Source organism: Bombus impatiens, unplaced genomic scaffold (genome assembly GCF_000188095.3).
Source record: "Bombus impatiens unplaced genomic scaffold, BIMP_2.2 scf_0151, whole genome shotgun sequence".
Taxonomy (NCBI): domain Eukaryota; kingdom Metazoa; phylum Arthropoda; class Insecta; order Hymenoptera; family Apidae; genus Bombus; species Bombus impatiens.
Genome location: NT_176570.1, coordinates 2,810,810 through 2,837,212, shown reverse-complemented (window position 1 = coordinate 2,837,212; position 26,403 = coordinate 2,810,810). Strand labels below are relative to the sequence as shown.

The following is a 26,403-nucleotide window of genomic DNA, read 5'->3' as shown; positions in this document are numbered from 1 at the left end:
GCGACTCCGTTCGCGATTAAACTGTGCCCGTTCTCACGGTTCTTCGTGCATATGGAAACGAAACAACGCAAGCACGCTACATTTTTGAAGAACGTAGGCTACTTGTTGCTTCGTAGGGAACGCGTAAACTAATGGCCAATAAAATTTCTGCTGAAAATTTAACAAGCGAAGCTACGAGAACGGGTTCTGGGCCGCGTTACGATCACGAAACTCCCGCGAATAATCGAGGCAAGTATCCACGAAGCGAACGGGTAAAAGTCGAAAAGCCCAAAAGTGTCGATACAATATGCTGATCTTTTGCTTGTTTGGAAGAACAGGGCAGGAGAGAACAGAACTCTCGCTATTGTTTTGTCGCGAACCGGAGTTCCGTTGCGAATTGGATAAGGTCGCTATAAGATGCGGTCAATGAAACGAGAAAGAAAAGAAAAAGGAGACTCGCGTTGCTCGTGTTTGGAGCTCGCCGATTTTTGCTCGTCCTCTCCGTTTGGCCGGGAAATGCTTATCGCGGATATCAGAGACGCCGGTTTCTCTCTTGCGTGGTCGGTAGGTCGAAAAGCGTTTAAGAGAATAGAAAGGAGAAACGAAAACGGGCAAACGATCGTAGAATATTTCGTTCGGAATAGCGTGACAAAAAAGGAGAAATAGTGAAATGGAGGCAATAATATTGAATGTGTCTTTTAAGGAGAAAACCGAAGCAACTTTCTGTACAGTTGTAATCATTTTATGATTGTTTATGTGATAATCGTTGCGTTGTACATAAAATACGATATCGCCTTAGTTTTTCAAATATTCAAACGATGTACAGGTTTACGTGGATTTTATCTAGATAAAAAGGTTCGAACGATCTTGTTGAAATTGATTTCACTGTATATCGAGATGTTATAGCGATTCTATAGTATGTATAATATAAAGTATAAATATTGTAATAATTTCTTCGAAATTTCTCCGAGAGCGAAGGAGAGATCCGGAGAGGATAAAAGGAGAATGAGAGGTCTGCTAGAAACTATCGGAGTGCGAAAGGTGAAAGACTCGTTCTCCAAAAACTGGCACGAGAAAACAGGTACTTCGCAGAGCACGAGCTGCTCATAGCGTCTTAAAGGAAAGAAAGTCTAGTTTATACGACGTGGGAAGGGAGAGAAAACAGTAAAGACAGTAACAAAGAGGGTAATAATTAAACGAGCAAGTGGAAATAAAATACAAAATGAACGGAAGTATCAAACAGCTTTACCGGTCTACGTTTGCTATGCCGTTGTGCTCGAATTGCCTGTTTTTGCAGAAACCCTGGAGGTTCGGTCTATCGATTGAGTCTGATCGATCGATCGTCGTCGAGAATCGACTCGAACGACCGATCGTTCGTCGGTGAAACCGTTAAGAAGGTCAAGGAATACGAGTACTACGATGTATACTGGCATTAAACGAAAGGAACTATCAGTACATTACGACTTTGTTTTATAAAAGAAAGATAAAAAACGAATCGACCTGTGTTCTCTTTTCTAATACCCTCTACTCTTTTCGTTTTATACGATCATAGTAACAATAGTCGTTTCTTGCATCTCGTTAATTAACACTAAAATTTCCAACGACTAAGATACTAGAAAACTCGAGCCGAAGAAATCAAAAATGAAGGATGAGGAACAAGCTCCTGTTCATATATTTTACAAAAAATCAGTCAAACTTTAAAAAATTAAATTTCTATAGAAAATGACGAATTGGTTTGATTATTCTGGTATTTCTAGCGTTAGATTTATTTTGTATTTTTCCTGTTTATTTTTCGTAGACTGAATTTAGAAGAATAAAAATCTGCCACGTTTCTCTCAAGTACCAGAACAGGTAAGTGTTGCTACAATTGAATTTAGAAATTTGTCAAGAAAAATATTAATTAGTAAAGAGAAAGTGCTTTAACCTTTTGCGCCAATACGCAGACATGGATTTATGAAAGTTTAAATAAACTTCCTATAATAACTTATAACAGAGTTCAGGACTAACAGAACTTCTGATAATTTTGGCGCAACGAAATTCCGCTTAACTTCTTCGAAATATCGGGGCCGAGTTTTAAACAATAGTCATACTCGAAAGTTGTTAATAACAGTTTCAGATAAGCCATCGCCGAGGTTACATCGAGCAACCATTAGATCGTCATTCAACGTCGGTATCGAGAGTAGGATGGAAGAAATAAAACTTTAACCGTCAATTTACTAGTGAATACGATGAAATTTCATATGATTTCCTTAAAATTTCATTCTTCTTTCCGTTCCAATCTTATCGTTTGAATCTCTTCTCAATTGTTTGCAACCTTGAACTTTTTCAGTTCTTTCCTTCAGTTTTCTCAACAAAACAATTTTCTTTCTATAGATACGCTCGTCGAATCCAACCGAATCTCTACGACGTCGCGCACAAAAAATCAGCTCATCTCGACAAAAATATAATAAATATATGATAAAAAGTGTAGCGAACTCGCTCGTACTGCGCTGTATATAAGGATCAGAGAATTGGAAAGGCAAAGATACTCCGATAGTCCGTGCGAATCCACTCTGGAATAGAATGCAATTCCACACTTCGATTTCTCTGGACCCATTGTGATGATAGTGGAGTAGACCGATTTCCACGAGCGTAAGCGAGCGTCAATCCGATTGGCCTTCGAATGAGTTTCTACTTACCCTGTCTATCGCGGTATCTGTACGCGCGGCACGAGTTTCCAAAATGCCGGATGTACGCATTCCTTAAGCTGATCGAATAGTAAAAAGTATAAATACCGCTTCCAATCAATCCATGAACGATATCCTTACGATTATATACATAGAATCTCTAAAAGAATCAGGTAATATAAGCAGCAGTCATATTAAAATCTACAAATTTCTGGTATAACTTCATTTAAATAATAGGTGTCTCGTAACACTATCTACTTTAATGAAAAATTCTATGGTACATTTGTAGCGCCACATGAGCTAGAAGACAACTCAACCTACGCTGTTGTTTTGCCTCTGAGTACCAATATCGTTAGGATATACATAACGTAATAATAAACCAAGTCCGAGCAAAACAATGTCACCGCTACGCGTAACCGTCAAACAAAGGCGAATGGAAACTTACCGGTACCCCCTCGATCAGTATAAATAAACGAACACGGTCGTAAGGTGACCACTTTTTCAGCCTCCGTCTCGAGCGATTTTATCAGCGATCAATACACAGTCTTTAGCGAATCAGTTAGTACCGAGCGTCTTAGCGAACATTCGAACAACGACACGTATCGAGCAATCTACGGTTGACTCTGCATTTATAATTATTTTGAAATATATTTGACGGTTCCAACATCGAGTAATCTCATTATTTAAACTATCACGCGACCAACCATCCTCCACAAATTTATTTAGAAATTCGCTCGGTTTAATTATCCACCGAACTAATTAGAGACGTGCATTATTTAAGTTATTTCTTAAGGTATCTATAAGGCATTATTTAGGATACCACGAAATAAGCTATGTCTATCCCGATATTCTCTGAGATTCGAATCAACTTTATCTAAGAGGTGGCATCAGGCACGCAAGAACTCCAGTGCGCCATTATTCTGTGAACACGGAGCAATATCATCTCAGCAATAACAATTTGGGTCGCGAAAGCCGTGGCTGTGAACCGACTACGTTTGGTTCCCGATTGATTCACTTGTCTTGATTCCCGCGTACTTTGGGTACAATGCAACATAACTGAGAACACGTATATCTCGACTTAGGGGTGGGATGAGAAGGCGGTTGCCAGAGATGGAAGGAGCATCGCTGTTGAAAGGGATACCTTGCGGTGAGTTCACAATCGGTATCGATTCGAGGTCATTAATGACAGTCTATTCTGCTGTTCTGAGTGGATTAGCGACGATCTGCCGTGGTTATTCGTAACTGACGAAATTCATAATTAATTAAAATTAAATATAGATTTTCCTCGATATGATATCGTACTTCTTACTACCATGTAATCTCTCTTGAAAATTAATTAATACCACTACAGAACTTTATTTGATATGCCTACAGTAGTTACAAAAAGTATTAGCACACCATTGTATTTATCATGGGATTTAGTTAATTAAACGTAAACATATCTAATTAGTTTTATTAATCCTTACGATACGCTCAGTATGCTTCATTTTCAAAGACATACAATTTTGTTATGATAAACGATCGATAAACGGTCAAAGTGTTGGCAAACGTATGCCTCCTAATTAATTCCCCCTTGCGGTATGCTTTGGAGAAAGAGAGAGAAAACTAGTTCCCCATTGGAGCTGGCCGACGTGAAAAGCATCGGAATACTAATCGGCAAAGAACGCGGTTTGGAATGTCGGATGAATGTGAATTCCTACGTGCAAATGAGATTGGCCGTCGCGGGGCTGCGAGCAAACGTGTTATTGGAAAAGATTCTAACGACAGGATCCAAGGCATCCCATTCGACGATCGACAGGCCAGTCAACAAAAGAACACGAGAAAGTAACGGACAAAGGGGAAAGGACGAGTGGGTGGAAACGTTGGAAAGAAACGAGCGAGACATAATGAAGGGAAGGAAGTGAATCCTTAAGAGGGCGGTAGACGAACAAAGGATATCTCGATTCGGTTTCGAGAATGTCGTAGAGTTATCCAACGGCGAGGATGGAAAGCGAACCAAACGAAATCAACGCAACGTTAATTAGTCAAGACGAAGGTACGACACGGACATTGAGACGCAAATGAAATTTACCGCCGAGTCGAAGCGGATCCGGCAAATTTCCTCTAGCACTTAACGTTACTCTCGGAATGAAATTAAACGTCCGGCTGAACTATCAGGAAAGATCGGAGAAATTTGAAAATCGGTCTCGATCATTCGTAATGGAATCACGATATCAAGCGTTAACTCGTTTCCTTCGCTACTATCAACAGTTCGGATTCGCCTTTTAAAAGGATTCAGTTCGATGGAGAGTTTCGCGCGAAGGTTCGAAGGTGGTAAGAAAATAAAAACATTGCGAATGAAAAGAACAATAAACGTGCGAAAAGAAAACAACGATGGTAGGATGGTAAAGAGAATAGACGACAACGGGAAGATGGACCGAAAAACTGACGTATCGCGCCGACCGAGGATATGGAATGTTTGCAAAGTAAATTTGGCTGAACGCGAAAGAAGAGGACAACTCGATTTCGAGTTTTAATCCAATTCCTTGCACCCTAGGGCTTTCAAACACATCGCGTCTCCCTTCATCCCTGATCGTTCCTTGTTGACTCGCTATATTCTTCCTTGTTCAGTCATCCTTTCTACCTTCTCCATTTCCTGTCTCACCATTTGCCAGGCATCTGTATTCCTGACCCGCGAAAATATTCGCTCCGAAGGAACCCAGCCACAGTCTCTCCAGCGACTATAACTCTCCTCGCATCGACTAGCCCACGTTCACCTTGCAAACACGTTTACGTAACCGTGGCCGCACACGCACGTACTCATGGCCACGTATACATCCCACCAACTAAGGATTTTCTGGATCAGAGGCACGAAGAGAGAGAAACGAAGTTTCAAGTCGACTCTATTGCCAACACCGAATCTCTGGACAAAGGGAAATACTGGGAAAATGTCGTTAGCGAAGAAGGGTATCATCGTAAAGGTGAGGCACGAGAAGGTGAAGCCATTCAGAACAGAAGCGTGGGATTTGTCGGAAGAAAGCAAAGTGTAGGATTTGCCCAGAAATAGAAAACTGGCTTCGATGTCTGATCCAGGTATATGCTTGAACACGGGCAAGAAGATTCTTTGCTTGTTACGAAGAAACAGAAACAAATTGTTCGGCAACATGAAGGACGAACGGAAGGGAATAGAAAGGAATAAAGTGTGAAGTATGGAGAACGATATTGCAAGAAATAACTTGCGATGCCATAAGCAAGAATATCGTTAACGAAGAAAATATTTTCTGCAGATTTCCACACTCGAACAAAATGGCTGATATTGAAACTATCTTGTGTTCATACATGTGTATATAGTGAATGAGCTGTATATAAATGGTAATTCGGTAATAAATGGTAATGGAAATCAATGTGATTACTTAAAAAGTAAAAAAAAAGACGATCTGTATGAATATGTAAGTCAAGCAAACTCTTTAGAAAAGAAGTTTTCATTGTTGACCACAGGGAAGGATAATTGGAATTGGGTGGTTTACGCGCGATTGAACAAAAGAAAGGAATTATTCATGACGGTTTGATGGGATATTTCTGACGCATGGCCTCGTTAAAATGACGTATTTCGTTATCGACGCGACACAGTGCGTAGAGGTGTGAAAATGTACCGAGTGGAAAGCGGATATTTATACCGGTCGAAATAAATCAACGGATTGATCCCAACTTTGATTACACTGTTCGTCCACGCATGGACCTATACAACCAATCCATTGATCCAAGTGCAATACTAACGCGATAATTTTTCATTCAAGTATGCTCCTATACATTCAAATATCCTATGCGCCTTGAATTTATGAAAAATATTATTTTTCATTCTCTTTTGAATATTTAATAACGTTTAATGCAAAATTAAATAGAAACTCAATCATTTTAAATGAAGATAAATTTCTATCATTCAACGAAGCTCGTCGCGTTATTTGTTAAATATAATACAAACACAAAATCCACATCAGAGGATAATAAGCGAGCAACGAGAGGCAATGTCAACAAGGTAATTTAATCGAAATCGTATTTTCTGTGCCGATCTTGTTTAACCACGCGGTACAGCGCGACATCTACAACGGTGCAATTTTTGTGTAGCAATAATACACTTGTAATGTACAAGTTTATACGTAATTGAATGAAAAGAGGCCGCGATGTTACGTTCGTATCGCGTGCATTCCGTGGACTGCCCACCCACCCTCTTCACGAGACTGTTATGGCTCTTTATTGAACGAGTTAATACTGCTACGATATTTAATTAGTGTCAGTTTTCGGTCGAGTCTCCGAGGATTCGATCTTTCATTACTATCACCAGTGTCGACACGATATTAAATCTGGTAATTTTCATACTAACTGGTTGATTAACCGAATTACCAATGCATGTGAAATACTGCATCTCTAATAAATGACACATCGAAATCGATATTATCCAAATAACTATCGTTTAGCTTTGAATTGTAGTTTAGATGGAAATAATACAGTGCGAGCATAAAAGCAGCTAAAGCTTCACACATTTCGAGTGCCGAAACATGTAAGTGGAAACACTCTTGAAGAAATAAAAATCTCGAGTCCCTTTTATAGCCATGCACTTTCAACTTGAAACTGCTTTTGTTTGTCTCTTTCAAAAATACGGTAACTATGAAAACTATATTTGCACATCATTGCATTTATCAGGCTCAAAAATCTCAAGTTCATAAATTTCATATCATCTAATAGTTCTCTTATGTGACTAGAAAAATTTGATACTATGAAAATGAAACGTAGAATTTGATAAAAGAAACGTTTCATTGGAAAATAAGGATATGTACAAATATTTTTTGTAGCCACTGTATACATTTCACGATTACAATTACGAATTTCCCTTTGTCTCATAAATATTTTTAATTGAATGAAGAAAAACAGAGACGAAAAATACAACGAAACTTCAATTTTATAATAGGATAAGGAGACCAGTATATAGCGATATCGAAGTAGAGGAGGAGGAATATAAGATAAGAAATTACGAGCAATTGTTCCCCAGAATCAGGAGATTTTAGATTTTCGAGAACCGTAATCGTTCATCGGTCGAGCAATTATCGCGTCACGCTTAATTCGATATTTCAATGTCGTAAACAGGAAGAGAGAGAGAGAGCGTATAATTGATATGGGCTTCCATCCGTCACAATTTCCATTGGAAATGATACAGATCTAATTACAGATTGCTCGAAGAAATCCAAGCTAAGAGGATACTTTCAGAGATTTTACGATGTTGGCTCAGCGTTTCTCTCGGCTTCCCGTAAAATTAAATCCATAGATTTGAGGTAGCTGGTTTTGCTCCTTCGTGATCTTTACATGAACTATATATATCGAGCCGAATACCGACACGTCGAATATCTCAATATCGAACGAAAGGATCGCAGTTTCTTTTGCTATTCGTAAAGAAACAGATTAAAGGCGGGCCCCTACCGCGACCATCGTAATAAATGTTATCCCTAGTCGAAATGGCTACCTTTATTCCAGTTTTTACGGGTATGTATATCGTTACGTTCAATTCATATTTGAATGACAATGAGCACATCGCGCCATCAAACTCAACTTCAGAAATTCTCTACATTCTATGTAGACGATCAAGAGGTTGAAGGTGTTTGACAAAATTTGAAGTACCATAGTTTGTCCTAATCTATTAGCCAGGAAAACAAGTTAACTTGTCACTAGGAATCCTAATTTCTTAAATTTTTAAATTCATCTTCTGAAGCCATTATTTGTGTCATTTCTTAAGATGTAAATGCAAATGTAATGTAATATGTCTTTAAGAAATTAAATTACAGGAAGGCATTACACGAAACAAAATCGATTAAACAGAAATTAATCTATATTAATCAAAGAAGTCGGGGAAAATAAACAATAAACACCAAAGATTCTATTGATACTACTATAAATTAAAACACTAGATAGAACCGGATACGAATAAAACATAGCATCTGTTAGTACCTATGAGAATTATGTATAAGGTTAGATTTCAATAGAATTGTTCCGCTTAAATTTAATGGAAAATGTGTTTCCCATTTGTTTTACTAAATCCTATTTTTTTCCGTGTCGAAAACTTCTAAAGTATTTATGGAACAAACTCGTTATATGTTCTGCAAAAATTATATTATACCACGATCGATTGAAATTTATGCGAGTATTATATGCAATATGGCGACTAATGTGCTTCGAAAGAGCGCTCAAATATTAAACTCCAAAATGTTTAAATATGAAACTCTTGTCTTACCACATCCAACAATTATGAATAGCAAGCCCCTGGTAATCTCACAAAAAATCCTTTATATTCTTACAATATTAATGGGAACACTAAAAGCCACGGTAAAATCGAGCGTAGAACTACACGATATGCGTATCACAAATTAAACTGGTAAACAGTGCTGCGCACGCATCATCGACCGGAATATCGATCGCAGAGCCGTTTCGTGTTAATTCTTACAACTATCGAAATGAAACGCCACTGCGAATGCGTCGTTTGTACGTTGTGTCGTAAACATGGACCCCTTGCGTCAATTACATAACTTATGTTACATTACTAATTGTATAACAAAGCAATCGAATTGCTTGTTTCGTGTGTAAATCGTATGTAAATTATAAGACATCAATTATCAATTAATATACTGTGGAAAGTGTAAGTTGGAGAAATCAAAGTAAACGCGAAAGTGTGTTACTGAATCGAGTAGTCCGAGAAAATACGTGTTCGAAGTTGTGCGAGCATAATCAGGTTAGCTGATCGACCGGTTGATATGTATTTACTGGGATAATTCATTGTCAAGCAATTCGTGTGTGCAATAAGTGTCCACAGCATCGGAGTTTGTCAAAGTCCGAAATACGGAAAGCCAGTCAGATCGATGGATGGTTCGCGAAAGTCAGGTTGAATGGCGAATCTTCTCGATGATGGAACGACGTCGTGACAAATATTTTGGATGGAATAACATACTGTCGACTTCAGTTTTGCTTGACGAGCCAAGGTAAGCGAACGAGAATGTATTACAAAATGCTATTATTTATCTTGTCCTTATGAAATACCATTGTTTTCAACTATTTTATACTTTAAAGTCAGTGGCATATATTTTGTTGTTTTCCTTTTAGTACCCGACGTAGTATTTTCTGTGATAAGCTTATTTTATGTTTCACTCGTAACAAAGATATTTCGGGGACATCAAAGACAAACGAAAACCGTTTGCAGATCGTTGCACGTTGGATTATAATAAATTCCTGGCACGTGCTATTGCTAGCGTTATTTGGTGAAGCGAAGCTAAAGGAACTCCCTTCGATAAATATTACAGCACGTATACTCGCAAATTTGATGGAAACTGCGCGCTTGCTGGTAAAACAAACATGTCAGGGTTAACGGTTATATGATGGTTGAAAGCGTGCTATTAATCGTAATGCCATCTCCATTAAACGTTTCGCGAATTTAATCCGCCAAGTAGAATGACGTATGTACTTAGTACTGTAAATTTTTACTACGTTTCCTTAATGGACACTACATTTAGATATTCTGACACTACACATTTACAATATATCTTTTCATTTTAATTAGAAAATTCTACTTGTTATATTAAAAATGTTTACAGTTACATTTCAACATCCGCTAGAACGAAAATAGAATCTTATACTACTCAAATATCGACCGCTTGATAGAAGGACAATTACAATTCATCCATGGAATAGAATCAAACTTTAAGGAAGCCCATCCCCTGGTAATGTAGCTAGTTTGCTTGTTAATCGCGCCCCAAATTGCACAAAACAGATCATTATACACGAATCAGTCAGTGTTCCCTTTCTTCCTCTATCCGGTAGATAGTTCATCTTCTAATCCATCCACTCCGGAATTCCAGTTTCATTTAAGAGGATAGCAGTTTCCATCCATTCTTCACCGATTACTAGCTCGACTGCTTCTCAAGGAGAGGGTGAATTAAGCTTGAAAGATGACGTTGGGACGCTCGTCGGATATTTTCCTTTACGATCAAATTCCACGAATTCGTCGGCGGTTCAGCAGCCTGTGCATGGTCTTATCGCTGTTTATGACATCGAACATAACGTTTCGAAGGAGGAGCAATCTCTGTCCAAGACTTTCTACGCTCGATACATTAAAGGGAACTTTACGATCAGGCCGAGTTCCCTGCCAAGATTGATTGAAAATGCCCGACTCGAAATGCGAAACCATCTCAGGGTAAGTTGATTTCCGTTAGTCGAACCTCTATCCTTTCCATCCAGTGTACTTAGGGCCTCTGGGAAGATTGGTCGGGCTCAAAATCAGTCGGAAAATCAGCTTTTAATCGAACCGTTTTATCGCGCGTTCGTTTCGATGTACGAGAGCTAACCCGGGCTACGCCCTCGAAGCAAAATCGAGTAGTACGTAGTTAAATCTGACAGCGACTGATGAACGAGTCGAGCCCGAACCGGTGTTAGATAATCTTTGTAACGTTAACGATCGCTATAACTGTAACAAGCTGGATCGACGAAAAACCCGATTCCGCTTCGATTTCAATCCACTTTTCCAATTTATCTTCTCTCTTCCTCTCTCGCCTGTTTTCTCTCGGCTTATCATTCATTTTCCAACTCCTCTCATTTTCTCGCTGATATATGCAACGACAGGAACCTTCTTGCAACAAAACGTTTTCCTCGTTTTCATATCGCTGCATCTTTCTTAAATAGCCGATAATATCATCTTTTTATGAACATAAAGTATTCCGAGAAAATTGGATGAAAATACCGTTATCCCGTTATACGGTGAATGGATCGCGGTAAATATCGGATTGGAGAATAATCGTGGTGTCAGAAGATTTAATTAATCAGTAGATGCAATTTTTGTAAGTCCATAAAGGGGAAAACGAGAAGTGATAATGATTATAAGCATCTTCGCATTTATATTCCCTCCCCTTTTCCTTAGAATTGATGACACGGGATCCCTCAGGGTTAAAGCTCAAATAGAATCACGATAATTTATGGTCGAGGTCAAACTTAATCGGTTAACCAGAAACGCACAGGTCAATTGACGAATCTCGTTGAAAGAATAGGGGTCTCCTAGAATTTATCTTTTACGCTGAATGCTTCAACTTCGAAACCGCATATATGTATATTCGCGATTTCCAAAAATTACCGTGGAACAGCTTCATCCATGAATCATGTAGGGGGATTTAATGAAACGTAAATTCATTCTTATTTAATCGTTCACTCTAATCTTCTTTTATGGAAATTTCTTGACCTTTTTGCTAAACCGTCAATTTTAGAAATGTTACCGAGAGCCATTAGTACGTAAGTTGGTTGAAGAAATGGACACTGAGAACTAATTGCTCCTCCTTGGAATCTCTGTCTGGTTCAACCTGTTTCTTTCTATCATTTGTACGAAGCCGAAAACCTTTACCTCTAACGCGAAAGCAAGCCAAGGGAACTTATACAGAGAATTTTATTTAAAATGAGAAATGAAGGTTCTTCCCGTTTCCCACTGAGAACAATACTTTCTCAGGAAAAAATTCTGTTTTTCTATCCACGAGATCGATGTTTTTCGAAGTGTTTTACTCTTGCTGTTCATCTTTGTCAGGGTGCAGCGCAAGCAAACGAAAAACAGGAAGCAGAATGAATGGAACAGAAATTCATGTAGATCGATGTCCCACGGAATCACACGTTTCTTATTTTTAATTCAACTATCAAATTTAACTGCTGTACGTCTATCGATAGACCATCGAGCGACTAAATTGCTAAAGTTTATTACTTAAAAGGCTTGGAAAGTTTCCAATGGATCTCCGATCTTTTTACACGCCCTTCCATAAATATACGTAAGAAAGCTTCGCGATAACTTCGACGTAATATCATTCGCAAAGAAGAAGAAATATCTGGCCGATAAAACGATAAAACGTGGTCTCGCTGGAAACTGTATAAAGTACGAAAGACTCGTCGAAAGCAACTCCCAAATTGTACAACAGTGCATGGAATCGCTACAGGCTGTGTAAGTTAGAAACGTAGCTTATTCGTTGTTCAAAATTAAGGTGGTAGTCGCGTCGACTACCATATGCTCGCGTTCGTTGGTCTTATTACGTTGGAACCGAAATAGCGAATATAGCGATGTCGGCGCGACTTTATTGCGCGAAAGAAGCCTTGAAGTTCCGGGCTTTCCCTGGAGATAACTCGGTTGCACCGCTACTACATCGGGATTACAATGTTTTACGCTTCGCGGAGCCATTTCTATTCCGGCAACTGCGCGGAACGGTGTATTAGCCGGTCGTTGTGACGTTTATTCGGGTCGTAGGGAAGCTTCTTAATACGCGCTAGCTCTTGCCACACCGGCCACGCTTTTAATAGCATTCGCCTGGCCAGGACTTGCCCCTTGTCGTTGCGTGTTCGAGACAGAACTTCGGTCGGCTTTAGCCTCTTCGACTGGTCGTGTACAAAGCAACGATGCCTGAATACCCTCGGGGAACGGACGAGAATTCCGAATAGACGGTAGACAGACCCGATTACGAGCTTCTTGTTGTCTAATTCCGCGAGCAATCACAAAGTACTAGCTCCGTCGGATTTATGAAAGTTTCATTAAAGAAAGCGCAGCTGCGTGAAAGAATATCGAGCGACCAGGCATTGTCGAGGCCTGTTTCCGGCTGCACGAAGAGGTGTCTTGATTATGGGAAAAATGTCTCGTGCCTTTTCGATGATGTCGTGCTTTATCATCACAGCTGAGAGTTTCAAAATCGCTTTATTTAGTATCGACAAAGACTTATTCTTCGTTTGCTTGAAATTATCGTGAGATTACTTTGCCTGCAGGACACATAACGAGGCACAACGAGGAATAATAAGGAAGAGACGTTCAATTCGGCGATCTTCTTTTTATGCTTGTTTATTATTTAAATCTGGTATCTGGTATCCTCGTTACGTTATATTTCGCGAAGGATTGTTCTCTCGGTTTTATCGCCACGTAAAAGTTTCGCATCGGCTCGTCCATTCTTGATTCATGAACGACGGAGAAAAATTCCATTGAAATTTAACGCATTCAGTCTTAACGGGTAACGTTCTTCTAACAGCGAATTGTGTAACATTACAAAAAATATTGGAAATTCGTTCTGAGGCGAGGCAGCAACCGAATCTCATAGCCGATATCCATGTTGAAAGAAAAAAAATCGCCCCACGTACATTCGAGTTTTGCAGAAAATGGAAATTCTCGGTGCTCTTTATCTCGAATAGTTTTTGCATATCTCGTTCTCCCATATTCTCGTTCGTATCCTTTGTACATAATCATCAATTTCCCAGTAGAATTGATGGATAGACCACGACATCTTTTATAAAAGCTATCGACCCAAAAATAGCGGAGAAGAATTATGGCCCTGGCCCTCGAACGTTCTACCCGCAACAATAGCGTTGGCTTGACTGGTGTTTAAAAATCCTCGAAGAAATAAATAACGCATCACAAATTAACTTCACCTGACTGCCCCTTCGTTTTTGTGGCAACTTTTTAGCGTATCAGACGTTCTTCTGCGAATCCTATTTCTCAATTTTCGTCTGTCAGAAGCAGACCAGTTCGTTCAATTACCCGCTGCAATTTGATAAGAACAAGTAACCTCCCATCCCGGCAATATTCGTTTCTTTACCTCTCTCGCAAACAGAAAACTTTATTGCTTAGCTTGACGTAATACTACTCGTCGACAGATGGATGGATCGCTTATTGGCCTTGTTGCTGTATCTCGAAAAGACGCTGGAGAAATGTGATTTTACAAAGAGATTATTTCGTGTGTTACGGACTTTTGTGTTTCACATAACGTAACTTTCTATCTGGCCTTCTGAATTCGTCGGTTTTTCTCCTTATCGGCACACCATCGTTTCCAGCCGACCACGTTAATCCGCATCCACTTCGCTCGCAATCTTGCTTGCGCCTTCAGGAACCACGGAGAAATTCAAGTCACGTGAACGAATACTCGCACGAGTGCTTCTTCGTACAAAGGGGAGAACAAGATCGTAAACATAATTTGCAATTAGCCAATTTTGCTGCTCCGATCGACCGTGGCATCGACGCGGCAATTGCTGGTCCTTTCAAAACAACCGTTTAACCGAGAATAGTATCGATCCCGCCGTTTGCATTTTAACATGGAATCTGTTTCAGCCGGGGTTCGTTTGTAGTTCTCGTTAAAGTAATTCAAGGGGGAGACCCGTTCATCGCGGCTCCAACTTAGAAACGCGGGATCCGAGTTCGAAACTCTTTAACAAACGCGATTATGATACCGCGTTATTCCCAGTTTGTCGATTGTTTCGCGCGTCTTAAAGTGGCAAATAAAGTTCCGTTAACAAATTGTGTAAATCGCGTTGCCGATATGAAATGCAGGCTGAATGGGACTGGCAAGGGCGACGCGAGGACAGATGCTAAAGTTTTCCGTTGCTTCGTCGCGGCACGTCCATGTTCCCATTAAATATTTCTTTGTCAGATACGGGCGAAACTTCCTGTGGGAGGGTCGGAATATTTCATCACTATTCTCTCGTTGCCAGGCACAACTGCAACTCGTAATTATAATCTCGAAACCCGATCCTTATTTCAATATTCCCACACGCAGGCATGCCTTTCTCAAAATTCATTTCATCTTACTCCAACGGCACAAGGAGCAATTACTTTCGTAATATTATGCGAGATTACGTTGTTTAATCTGGCGAAACGGCGAAAGTGTCTAAGCAACAACGCCGTTTTAATAACGCCTCTTTTATACATCAAACGCAAGTAGAAGCAGATCTCTCTAGTCAGACGTCAGGCCGGAATCAACTTGCTACAATACTTATGTACGATGTGAAACTATACGAAGGTTTCAAACAATGGCAAGAAAGAAAGGATAAAATTTTACAAGAATAAAGAGGACAAAGGCAGCTTACCTGACGAGTTCTCATCAGCAAATGACGTTAATAAATGAACGGTTTGAGGAAACAGTTCTTCGTGTACCTGGTACTTTCGCTATTCGAACGAAGTTATAGTCGTGTCTGCATGTATCACAAGTTTCCGCACGAGAAGAAAATTGTTCCAAGCTTGCAAGATATATGCCTGCTTTATTTGACCCATTCAGGAAATGTATACATTTAATTTAACTGCGTACACCTCCATTCTAGGATATAAATTATGTTTTCAAGTACACCAGTAATAACGTTTATCATTGTGTAGCTTCTAAGGTACAAACATATTTCCATTCATTTGTACGCGCGACAAGTGCGGCATATTGATGTATCGCGGCCGTAAAAGTTAGGAACGGATTACGAAAGGGAGTAAAAGGGGATGAAACGTTAAACTTAATGAGGTGAATTTATGCTCGGCAGTAATCGGTTTATAGAAAAATATTTAACCGCGATGATACTTCCATTGGTGCTCGGATATTCGTTAATAGACAGTTTTTTGGCCTACACTACGTTTTAATACACGAATGCACTTTAAGCTGGATTTTTCCCTGAATCCTGAAAGATTCAGTATTTACGTTGTATTATCCGTTTCTCAACCAGAGTTTCTTTCGAGATTTCGCGTAGCAAGGATCGGCTTTCCGATTCCTTTGGTTAAATAATAGAAGCTTGCAGAGAGAGCCTACTTTTCGCGAGATTCTTTGCGAATTTGTAATACGGCGACTCTGTAAATTCTCTCGGTCGAGAGAGAAACGTTCGGACCCGGAGTTGGGTAATTGACGATATTTCGCCACGGCCCTACGTGTTTCCATTACGATATAAAAGCGAAATTGAAACAAGAACGTCAGCGAGGCCAATCAATAATCGAGATAATCCCCGGGTGAAGTGATAGCGAGAAAACTCTCTGTTCGATCAACTTTTCTAGGAACCAGTTAAACGTTTCACGAATGATTTCGAACGAGAGGTAGAAATACCTGGAACAAACGAATGGACCGCCGTGAATGATACTATCTCTCCTTTGTTAAATCCAATTGCAAATCGCTTGCGCATAATGACCTCTCTGGCAAAGGCGATGTCGTGGCGGCGGTCTATCGATTAGCATCGGTTTACAGTCACCATTAGATTCGATTATGCAGTTCTACGGACGAGTTGCAGCCATTGGCAGCAGCAGGAGCCACTGCTGACTGAAACGCTTCACCGCGTCGCGTCGCGTCGCGCCGTCTCGTCGATATGTAACCGATCTGTCCTTCTAATTAGCCGACACCGCAATGCCAACCATTCGATATATGCTAATGCTCTCTCGTCCACGTGTGGCCCACTTTTCTCTTCTATGGCCTATTTCGCACTCTCGCAAATTTCTCTTCGTCCCGCAAATAGCCTTTCAATACGTCTGATCCGCATCTGGCCCGCGTGTTGCGTCAATTGTGGCTGCCTGATGATCGAACGACTTGCCATTCTCTACCTCGTCGGTTGTATTACTCGTACACAGACGTGGGTTGAATAATACCAAGAGTATAGAGATTCCTTTTAAACTCGAGTCGTTCAACGACGCGGAACTTAACCCACGAGATTTCGGCAATGGTTGAGCCAATGGGGATCGAGAGCTTTTAACCCTCAAACGTTCTCCGTATTCCTCCGGTTCACTTTGCGTACCTTAACTACGTCGAACCTTTTCCACGGTTAGAACCGCGTATGGACCCTCGTGGCTTAGATCGACCGAAATTCCCGGGTAAATGGCACGGTCTTATCCTGATAGCGTTTTACTGTTTCATCCCTCGACGAATGGATCGTTACTCGGTGATAGGCTGGCAAACACCAAAATGACACAATGAGCTCGCCATCGTGAATGACGTTCATCCGAATGAACGACTGTCTTCCTCTAAGTATGTTGTGACCGTTGATGTGTCGAATGGACCGCTCGTAAACAACAACGACCCTGTCAGAAGGGACGAAAGTATCATTCGATAGGGTGGAATCGCGTTAAGGCAAAGATGTTGTTTGAGAGTTACAGGGAATGTCACTTGGTATAATTAGATCACACTCTTAGCTCATAAGTAGTAGAACACTTATTCGTTTCGTAGAAACTTTAATAAGTGACGTAGACTGTCGGAGAAGCAATTAATTCGTTAGTATTTCCTACTTGAATATTCATTACGATATCGAAAATACGTGATCTCGAGCGAGTAGTAATTCTTCAAATTCTTACTAATTTCCAAACAATTCGTTAGGTTTACCTCGTTTCTCTATAAAGACCACTTGCGCTTTACTTGAGGAAACCCATTGATATTCAAGTATCGTTCGTTGAAAATGCGTAAATGAAGCCGCGAGCCTCGAAGAAACATGTCGAACGTATCGGGGCAAGGGAATATGGACAAATTTGTAAACAACGAGTCCGCACTTGTGTTATATGAAACAGAAGCGTCGAACGGAAGAGAGCGTGCGACGTATATTTACAGAAAGTACGAACGACGAGCTTTTGATTTATTCGAGACCGGTTAAAAGCGACGAATGGAACACGGCCCACTTTGCCTGCAATCTATATCGGCTCCCGTCGATTTCAGCATGTGCGTTTCATTGTAAAATCCCCCTTGGAAACTCGTCAAACCGGCAGAATTCTCAGTTCTTGTGGATAGAGTCAAGGAGAGAAAGGTCGACACATGCTCTTGGAAGGCGATCGATCGTCGGTCAGAGAACGGTGAATAGAGGAGGCGTACGCGTCGAAAGGATGAGTCGAGAGATACCAGGACGTACCCTCGGGATCGGCTTTGGATGAAATACATTGACCAGCTTTTGTTCCCGTTTAGCTATCGTTCCTTGATAAAACACGCTCGCGGTGAGTATCATAAATACACGAGCGAATTCGTGTGTTTCTCTGCGAATTAATGTCATCTCTTGGGCTGAAGATTGCGATCGAGTTAAAAAAACTTTTCACGTGTTTTACTTCTTTCCGATCGATTAAACGTGAAACTTTTAATCTAAATCAGACGTAATTGCGACGAGATGAATAGAGTGATATGCAAATTGACAAAACAACGACTTTTTCTGTCTAATTATATTTGAAGATCACAGGGAAAGAATATAACGAGCACTTTTAATATCATTGTACAAAAGGGTGTGATAAAAAAAATCAACAGAAATGAATTTTTATACCTTTTCCGTGTGTTCTTCAGTTATGGTCGTCATAAAGGAGATTTAGTACTTCGTTACACTTTTTCTCAACTAGTAGCCAGCTAATAATTAAAGAACGTACAGGAGAAAGTTTGTGAGAGATTTTTTTCTTTCGTGTTCACCTTAAATTTATCTGTCCGAGCATTGGCATGCAATTAAGGGTCATTGTATATATTAGGAGAAGCAGCGGTTATAATGGACGAAGTCGCTAGAGTTCATAGCAAAGGGTCGGCCGTAAATCTGGCAGCAAACAAGCGATGTGTAAGGTATGCAAATCCTTAATAGGAAGTACTCGTGGCAGGCTGAGGGTTGAATAACATTCCAACCCCATTGAAGGTGGAAAAACATTCTCCTTCGTACGACTGGATATTTGAATACATAAAAACGAATAATTTTACTTTAATCCTGAAACTCGCTGTTCCCTCAAGTTCCTGTCTGTATTTACGTTGTCTTTAAGTTACACCGGACTGGAAATGTAGCATAGAAGAGATCCAGGCGGATATAGCGCTTAAATAAATCCTCACTGTGACAGTCGGTTAAGTCGTAAAATAAGGTTAGTAAAATGAGATAGGTTTGAGTCAGCTAACAGGGAGAGAAAGAAACGAAGAGAGAGTTTTAACATCTTAAAGTTCAATCGTAAATTGTCTAAAGAATAATCAGACTTGTATATGAACCTCTCAGAAACCAAACTAAGTTTTAGGAAATTTAGACGTAACGTATACTACAATAGCAGAGGGTGTCTTAATATAACAACGAGAATTGAAAAAGTGTTATCTCTAGCAAGAAAAATCTTATGGACGGGGCTAAGAAAAACTCGTAATAGTCCATTTTCATACGTAGGTTGGCCAAAAAATATTTTGAATCGAATTGAACAAGGCAAATTTTTTAGTTTGAATTAAATATCCAATCGACTCAAATAGTCCTACCTTATCCCAAAATATATTTTTTGCGAGAGGAACGAACAGGATGGGAAAGCATTTATTCCAAATGATTTATCTCATCGAGGCAATGTAATTGATCTTCGGACAAGATAAACAAGACGATGTCAAATTGTAGCGATATGTTTGAGGGAAGAAGATATCAGTCCATCCCTCAATGGAAGGTAAATGTTTAAATATCCGCAAGAGCGGACATCGTCGATTGAAATCGGTCATTAAATAATGCAGGTGCTCCGTGTTTATCACGATTCAAATTACTTCCGCACGAACTAAATATCCATAATTGAGAGAATGCTAAATACCGGGCTGCAAATACCGATTTGCGAGTGGAGTTTAAAAGTAATTAATATATTTGGAACGTACCAAGGATGAAACATTCGAGAGCACTTTCAACAAGATTTCCTTGAACAAGACCAGTAGCGTCGTTAATTAATTTTCACCGATCCTACTTAGTCAGTCTGTCGATAATTGAAATTTTATCATTTTTCTCTCTTCCTCTTTCCTTTGTGATACAATGAGTTTGCATTTGCTTTGTAGAGGGGAGAAGATCGTTACTCGAAGACGATCTGTCTATTCATTCGTAACTTTCATCACCAACTAATTCATGAAGTAGGTAAGAGTCAGGTAACCATTTTGGATGCGTGGTGAACATAATTGGTCGAACCTCGATTAGCGTTGGAATAGCTCTCGCAGATTAATGGCACGCTCTTGCTGATGGTGAGGCTAACTTGGGCGGCGTCTCCTCCATCACCAGATCGTTTCTGCTGTAATTTGTAGCTTTAAAAGTTATGGTTATCCAACGGACGCGATGATCTGAGAAAATTGCTTAATTTGAAGGTTCGAGATCGTTATGCCCATATTTATGATCTTCGCACAACTTCTTTTTACCAAAATATCGAAACACCCAGACGACTGTAATTTTCTTGAGAAATTGTTATAAATTCGCGAAACAAACGATCCTCGTAAATATATGGAACGAGGAAAACTTCCTTTCTTCCTGTTCCCATTTTCAGGGAAGAAAAATTTGGCTTTTCGGATGCTATGTTAAATTACTGAGGCAGCCGGCGACAGTGAACGACTGTATTACTGGGGGCAAGCCGCAGAATTAGGTAAAAGTTGAGTGTACGTGATACCACGTACCGGACGGCGCAAGAGGTTTCCCTGAAAAAATGTTTCCGTCGCGTGACTTCCGGTGGCATACTTCGTACCGGGCATTTGTATTTTCTGTCAAAATTCCAGCTTGAAAATACCGGTGCCCCTCGTTACTTGTCCATTTTCAACTTTCTACCGCTACATTTTCTCGACGAAATTATGACAAGAACGCACACGCGGGCCATGATATCTCCTTTTCATGGCGGTAAATAATTGATGGGCGGGTTAAGGAGGTCGTGGAAACGTTTCATGAAAGAGGAAATATACTCATTATTACTCGCCGTTTCAATTACACTAGTGTTTTTCACAATACAACAAACTCCGCTCGAAGGATCTCGTTGTTAGCGCATAAAAAACGTAAAAAATAGCATCCGCAAAAATGTTCCATGCGTGTCTACCTATGTCCAAGTTTATGATGCGTTTCGCATTTTACCTACGAATGTGACGTATTTGCTTTTTTTGTGGGTGTTATTGTTGCATATCCTACCGTTGTTTTCTTTATTCTTTTTCAATGGCTGACACTGTCAACCACGAAGAGAAAAGAAAAAAAAAGATTTGCATTCTGAAAAATTGCAGTTCATCGTCGTGATGACCAATCGTGAATAAAATCAGTTAATTCGGTTTGTTTAATTTCAACGTTTCCACTCGACCGAGTGTATTAAATTTCCTATTAGAGAAATTACTCGGGAACTAATCGGCACGTGTTTGTTTCTAATTTTGTTTGCACCTAGTCGCGCGTCGTTTTTATTTGACACGCGTCGATCCTGTCGAAGGAAAATATTCGTTATTCGATATTTCGAGGGAAAACGATTCGCGCTGCTGTGACCCGGGGCATAAAAGCGCCGAAGCGAACGAGTACGAGGATTAACTTTTTGGATATTAACTCTCGGTTTACAGGCATTGTGCATTAGTCAGCGGTGTATTGAAAGTTGTGCTTGCGTTTCGGTTTCCTCTCTGGCGTCCACGAATTTCCGATTATTATAATGCGCGCAAGTTTACCTCTGGCAACGCTTATTGGCGAACGTATGAAAGATACAAACCGCAAAGCTTTTACGAGTTACGTATAAAATATGAAAAAGGAGAGTATTACGTTTTTAATGTTTCCTCCTTTTCATTTAATCGACACGAAGCTCATTGAGAGTTAACACAACGTTTAAACAGTTATCTCTCTTTCGAGGCCAGCATGGACGTAGGGAAAAGTATTTGCAGAGTGACGTTTACAAGAGTAACGAAAAGGATGGTAAAAGAGAAGTGTGCGCGACACAAGGACATTAATTAATTGCTCAATCGCGACACAAACGTTCTGCGACGTACATTGTCCCGGCGAAAAGTCCCTCGGTGAGGAAAGTGCAAATAACTCTTGCAATTTCACAAAGCCTTTTCTCTGGCCACGGATAAGCGACTGGAATAGAGACAGCGAAGGGAGAATGTAGACGGGGAGAAATAGAGAAAGAAGAGGGAAACGAGCGTGGAATCGCGCGAAAAAGCGTAGAGCTGTCCTGCACAGTTCGCTCGTTAAGGGACTCCGAGCCAAAATGGATCCGGTAAAGCAACAAGCGAGGCACGTATCCTGGTCTCATCGTCGTACACAGAGATACACCGCCAATAAAATAATGAGAGAATGGCTAAATTCAATTCTCCGAAACCCACTCGTTCCAATCCACTTCGCGTCCCCGGACGCCTCCAATAACATTTGCAACGACGATCCTTATATTTCTCTCGATGGAAACGTGTATTGCATACACGCTCGCCGTGTTTCTCTGCCGAACAGTTCTTTCGATTCGAGAATAAAGAAAAGAGGAAACAGAAGAGAGGAGTCTCGCCCCATCTCGTTTCGAGGGACGAGGCGGTTTGCGGCTTGGGAAATGAAACGAGATTATTCTTTTTTCTGTCTGTGCCTCTGAAACGATACGTCGAACCTTTTCAACTATAATCAAGAGGGAACAATCAAGAAAGAAAAATCAACGTCTGTGACGTTAATAAACTTTAAGACCGAACTGGTACACGCTGTAACCTGTTTCCTCCGCGTCATTTAGCCATGTATAAGATACGGAGGAGGATTTGTATAGCGTTGGACAGGTCCAAGCAGAAGAGAAACGTATTGAAGCAGAAACAAGCAGACGATGCATAAATAAAAATCCCTTTCGCTCGAACCGACGGGGTAGAAGCGCAACGGGGATAAATAAGGAGGGCCCAAGGACGGAGGCGTTGAATTAGTGGAGTGAAAGATTGCCGGGATGCCCTTTCTGTGACACGATGCACGGTTGACACTTTCCTTTGCTGCATCTCGATGACTCGAGAGGCATTTCCTATTTGACAGCTATCTCGTTGTGTACAAAGCACACCCACGCACGCTACTTTGCGAAAGTATTTTTCAGTTTCGTATAAATATTCATGAAACCTTGGAATTCAAATCCCACGTTAATTAAAGCCCAGTCTATGATGTCTTGGAAATTTACAGATCATTCTTTGGAACATTTATTCTCTTTTTTGGTAATCCCTTTCTTCTTTTCTTCTTCTTTCTCTTTTTCTTGTCTGCAATTATTTTTATCATGAAAACTTATTTTTTTTTTCTAATTAAATTTAAGCGATGAGTGCACATTTCTCAGTAAATGCCCTTTAAAATATATTCAAGTTTTTACTCGTTTTTCAACATTTAAGTCTTAATTCTTCTTTCCATCAATTTTATGTCGCTTATAATTACATTTGTAACGATATCGTATCACACTAAACGTTTTCCATTGTGAACAACAATTAATCGTGACACGACTTTCGACGCTCGCTGTTGGTCGGTCAATGATAAATTCCGCGAGACGCGACATAAATTTTCTAACATCTGTGTATGCCCGTTAGCTCGTAATTAGTACGCCGATCGAATTAATTGGCCGCCGATATCGCGTATCCCGCCGCGAACTATGCCCGGAACTACACGCGCCATCGTAATCGATACCATAGCACGAATTGCTTTTCTAGCCGGTTGGAAACTGATTCTAGAGATCAGGGGGCGCGCGTGCTGCTTAATTTCGCCGATTAAGCAGCCTGGCCGAGAAATTCAATTTTGTTTGAATAACATACGATTGAATCAGAGCTAGCTGGGCGGACCGAAGCACGTACGTGTATATACGCGAAGCAAAATTCGTGTTACGACCCAAGCGATTTTGCTCCGTGAACGTGATAACCCGTACGGTTCGGTGTCCATGAAGCGCAGATAAACGAGGAGTCTCCGTTCCAGATTAGTCTTGGTCTCGATTCGTCGAAAAGGGCTCGAACACAGGGGTAGGTAGAAGAGACAGGGGAGCACAGGTTATGAATCTCTAATCCGGCGTACATTTGGTTTACGTAGGAGCAACTGCATGCAATTTCGTACGATCCGCACCTATACACGCCCACGCATGAGAACAGGTGTACGGGACACAACGACGAATCACGGGTTCATACGAACAACCCTGCCACTGATGCCTCGAACACCGTCTATCTACAGAGAAATTATTGTCCACTTCAGATGGACGATGTTTCGAGTTAAGTCATGACAATAGTTACGCATCTAGCCTCCAGCTAACGTTCCTCCGTACCATGTCAGAGTCAGGTCCGATTGCCGCTACAAACCAGGGATTACGAATGCTCCCAAGGATTCGTTTCCCTCCGCGTCCTACGAAACCTTGACTCGTCGTAAACCTGCTCGTTTTACCCTTTCTCCCTTCATTTTCTTGCCTCTACACGTGGGACCATAACCGAACCGAATACCCGGTAGATTCGGTAAACCTCTTCATATTTGTCGATGCAACCGATGTACAGTGGAATGAGAGGAGAGAATCTGTTGCAGCACACGCCACTGGTTAAGATGTAGCATCAGATGGGTAACTTGTTTCTTGCTGTTTAAAACCGAGGCAAGAAGGGATGAGCCTTGTTTTCTAACGGCAACTTGTCGGTTTTAGTACTTGCTTCTTGTCTGGATTATCCTCGTTACTTCGGTTCATGTTCGGGCTGATAATGACCGATTAGAAACATAGAATATTCGAAGAAGAAATGGATGCTTGCTTGGATCGAAAAGCTTAGAGAAACTATTAGGTGCATATGAAATTTCGTTTACCCAGAGTCAGAATTTGACGGTCTAGTGCTACTTATTAAATATTCTACTATGGTCAATCATTAAAGACGAAGAAGCTCGTTAAAACGACATTTCATATGCGAACCAACCAAACGCGATCAGAGACAAGAATGCACCAGAGAGAACGGCTTATCGTCGTTGCGTGTAAAAGGCAACAAACGGTTAACAGCGGCTAAAAATTCGTGCGCGTGCAAAGGGAAATCAAACAAGGGAATCAAACAGGGGAATCAAACAGGGATCTGATTTGCGTATGTAACAGCGTTGTCAACGACGAAGAGCGATAATTTTACGCGATCGCAGATCAGAATAGTCGGGGAGCCCGGTTCTCTTCTTCGTTTTGCCCTAGGTTCCATTTTTCTCGCTGATGTTACTCTTTCCACCGACGTCCACGGAAATTGCATCGACTAACCGTTGAATCGAGCCCGCCGCACGCCACCTTAACCGCGATAAACTCACCCTTCGAGAAACGCCGCCAGAGAGAGGGAGAAAGAAGGACAAAGAGTGAGAGGGGTGGAGAGAGAAAGAGAGAGAGAAAAAGAGGGAGAGTTAGAAGAAAATCAGGAATCACGTTGACCTCCTTCGTCTGTTCTTTCTTCTACAATTGTATTTCCCAGAGTGTCGGCGCGTTGCTTCGTTTCCTCGTCAGCGGTCAGATTTATTTTTCGGAAACACGGATCATCTGCGGTACAACGAAGCGTGCTGCTTCGATCCTCTGTTCGTTGATTGCTTCGTTTCTTGGCGAGATACGAACATCCCGGTACATTTCAGAGGCTGAAGGAAAGATTGGTGTGATGGAATTTGGAAAAATCGTGTTGAGGATTTGAAATATAAATACGTTTCAAATAGGAAGATATATATATCCTACTGTATACACATATGTATATACACACATGTATATGTACACTATTGGGCAAAAGCTAAAATCGCTATGTGTTTCCTAGAATCTACGAATTCAAAATTGTTTTATAAAAATCTATCGAAGCATGGGAATTTATCAGTGATATCTGCAATATTAATTTTAAATTAATGAGAATCAAATTAGGAAGAGATAGAGTTTAGATTTTAGTTAGAATTCAATTACTACGTGTATAGGAATCACTTAGGGTTCAATTAAACTAAGCTAGAACTCGATCAGTTATTGTATAGACCCTTGTACATGTATTCCAATGTATTGCAAACATTCCTCCAGCTATACTGCTCGATTACATTACAAACTCTTGGATACCTCCACTTCCAATATTAATTTATTATTGTTGCCTAACGTATCATCACTTTACTTCGCAACAGATCGTAAGAAACTTATGATTCTCCTATATTTCCCAATAATTTTCTTCGAAGATCAAAACTTGTAATAATAATCTAGCAGAAAACTTTTTCCATACCAAAATTCCTTCGACGAAGTGGATTAAACATTATCGATATCCAATATCCTTATTCAAAGTTTAATTTTTCAACTACCACTACATGTGCTTCAAGAATTATTAATTATGACGATACTGAG

The 26,403-nt window shown here is 40.4% G+C and overlaps 1 long non-coding RNA gene across 1 annotated transcript in view; it reads left to right on the top strand.

Annotated features, from left to right (window-relative positions):
- The first annotated feature begins 8,906 nt into the window (after positions 1–8,906).
- LOC112212330 overlaps positions 8,907–26,403 on the top strand; it is a 44,627-nt gene continuing 27,130 nt past the window's right edge. Inside the window, exons 1-3 of the long non-coding RNA XR_004461167.1 lie at positions 8,907–9,646; positions 10,256–10,381; positions 10,520–10,854. This is a non-coding gene — a long non-coding RNA (uncharacterized LOC112212330). The remainder of the gene's footprint in view (positions 9,647–10,255; positions 10,382–10,519; positions 10,855–26,403) is intronic.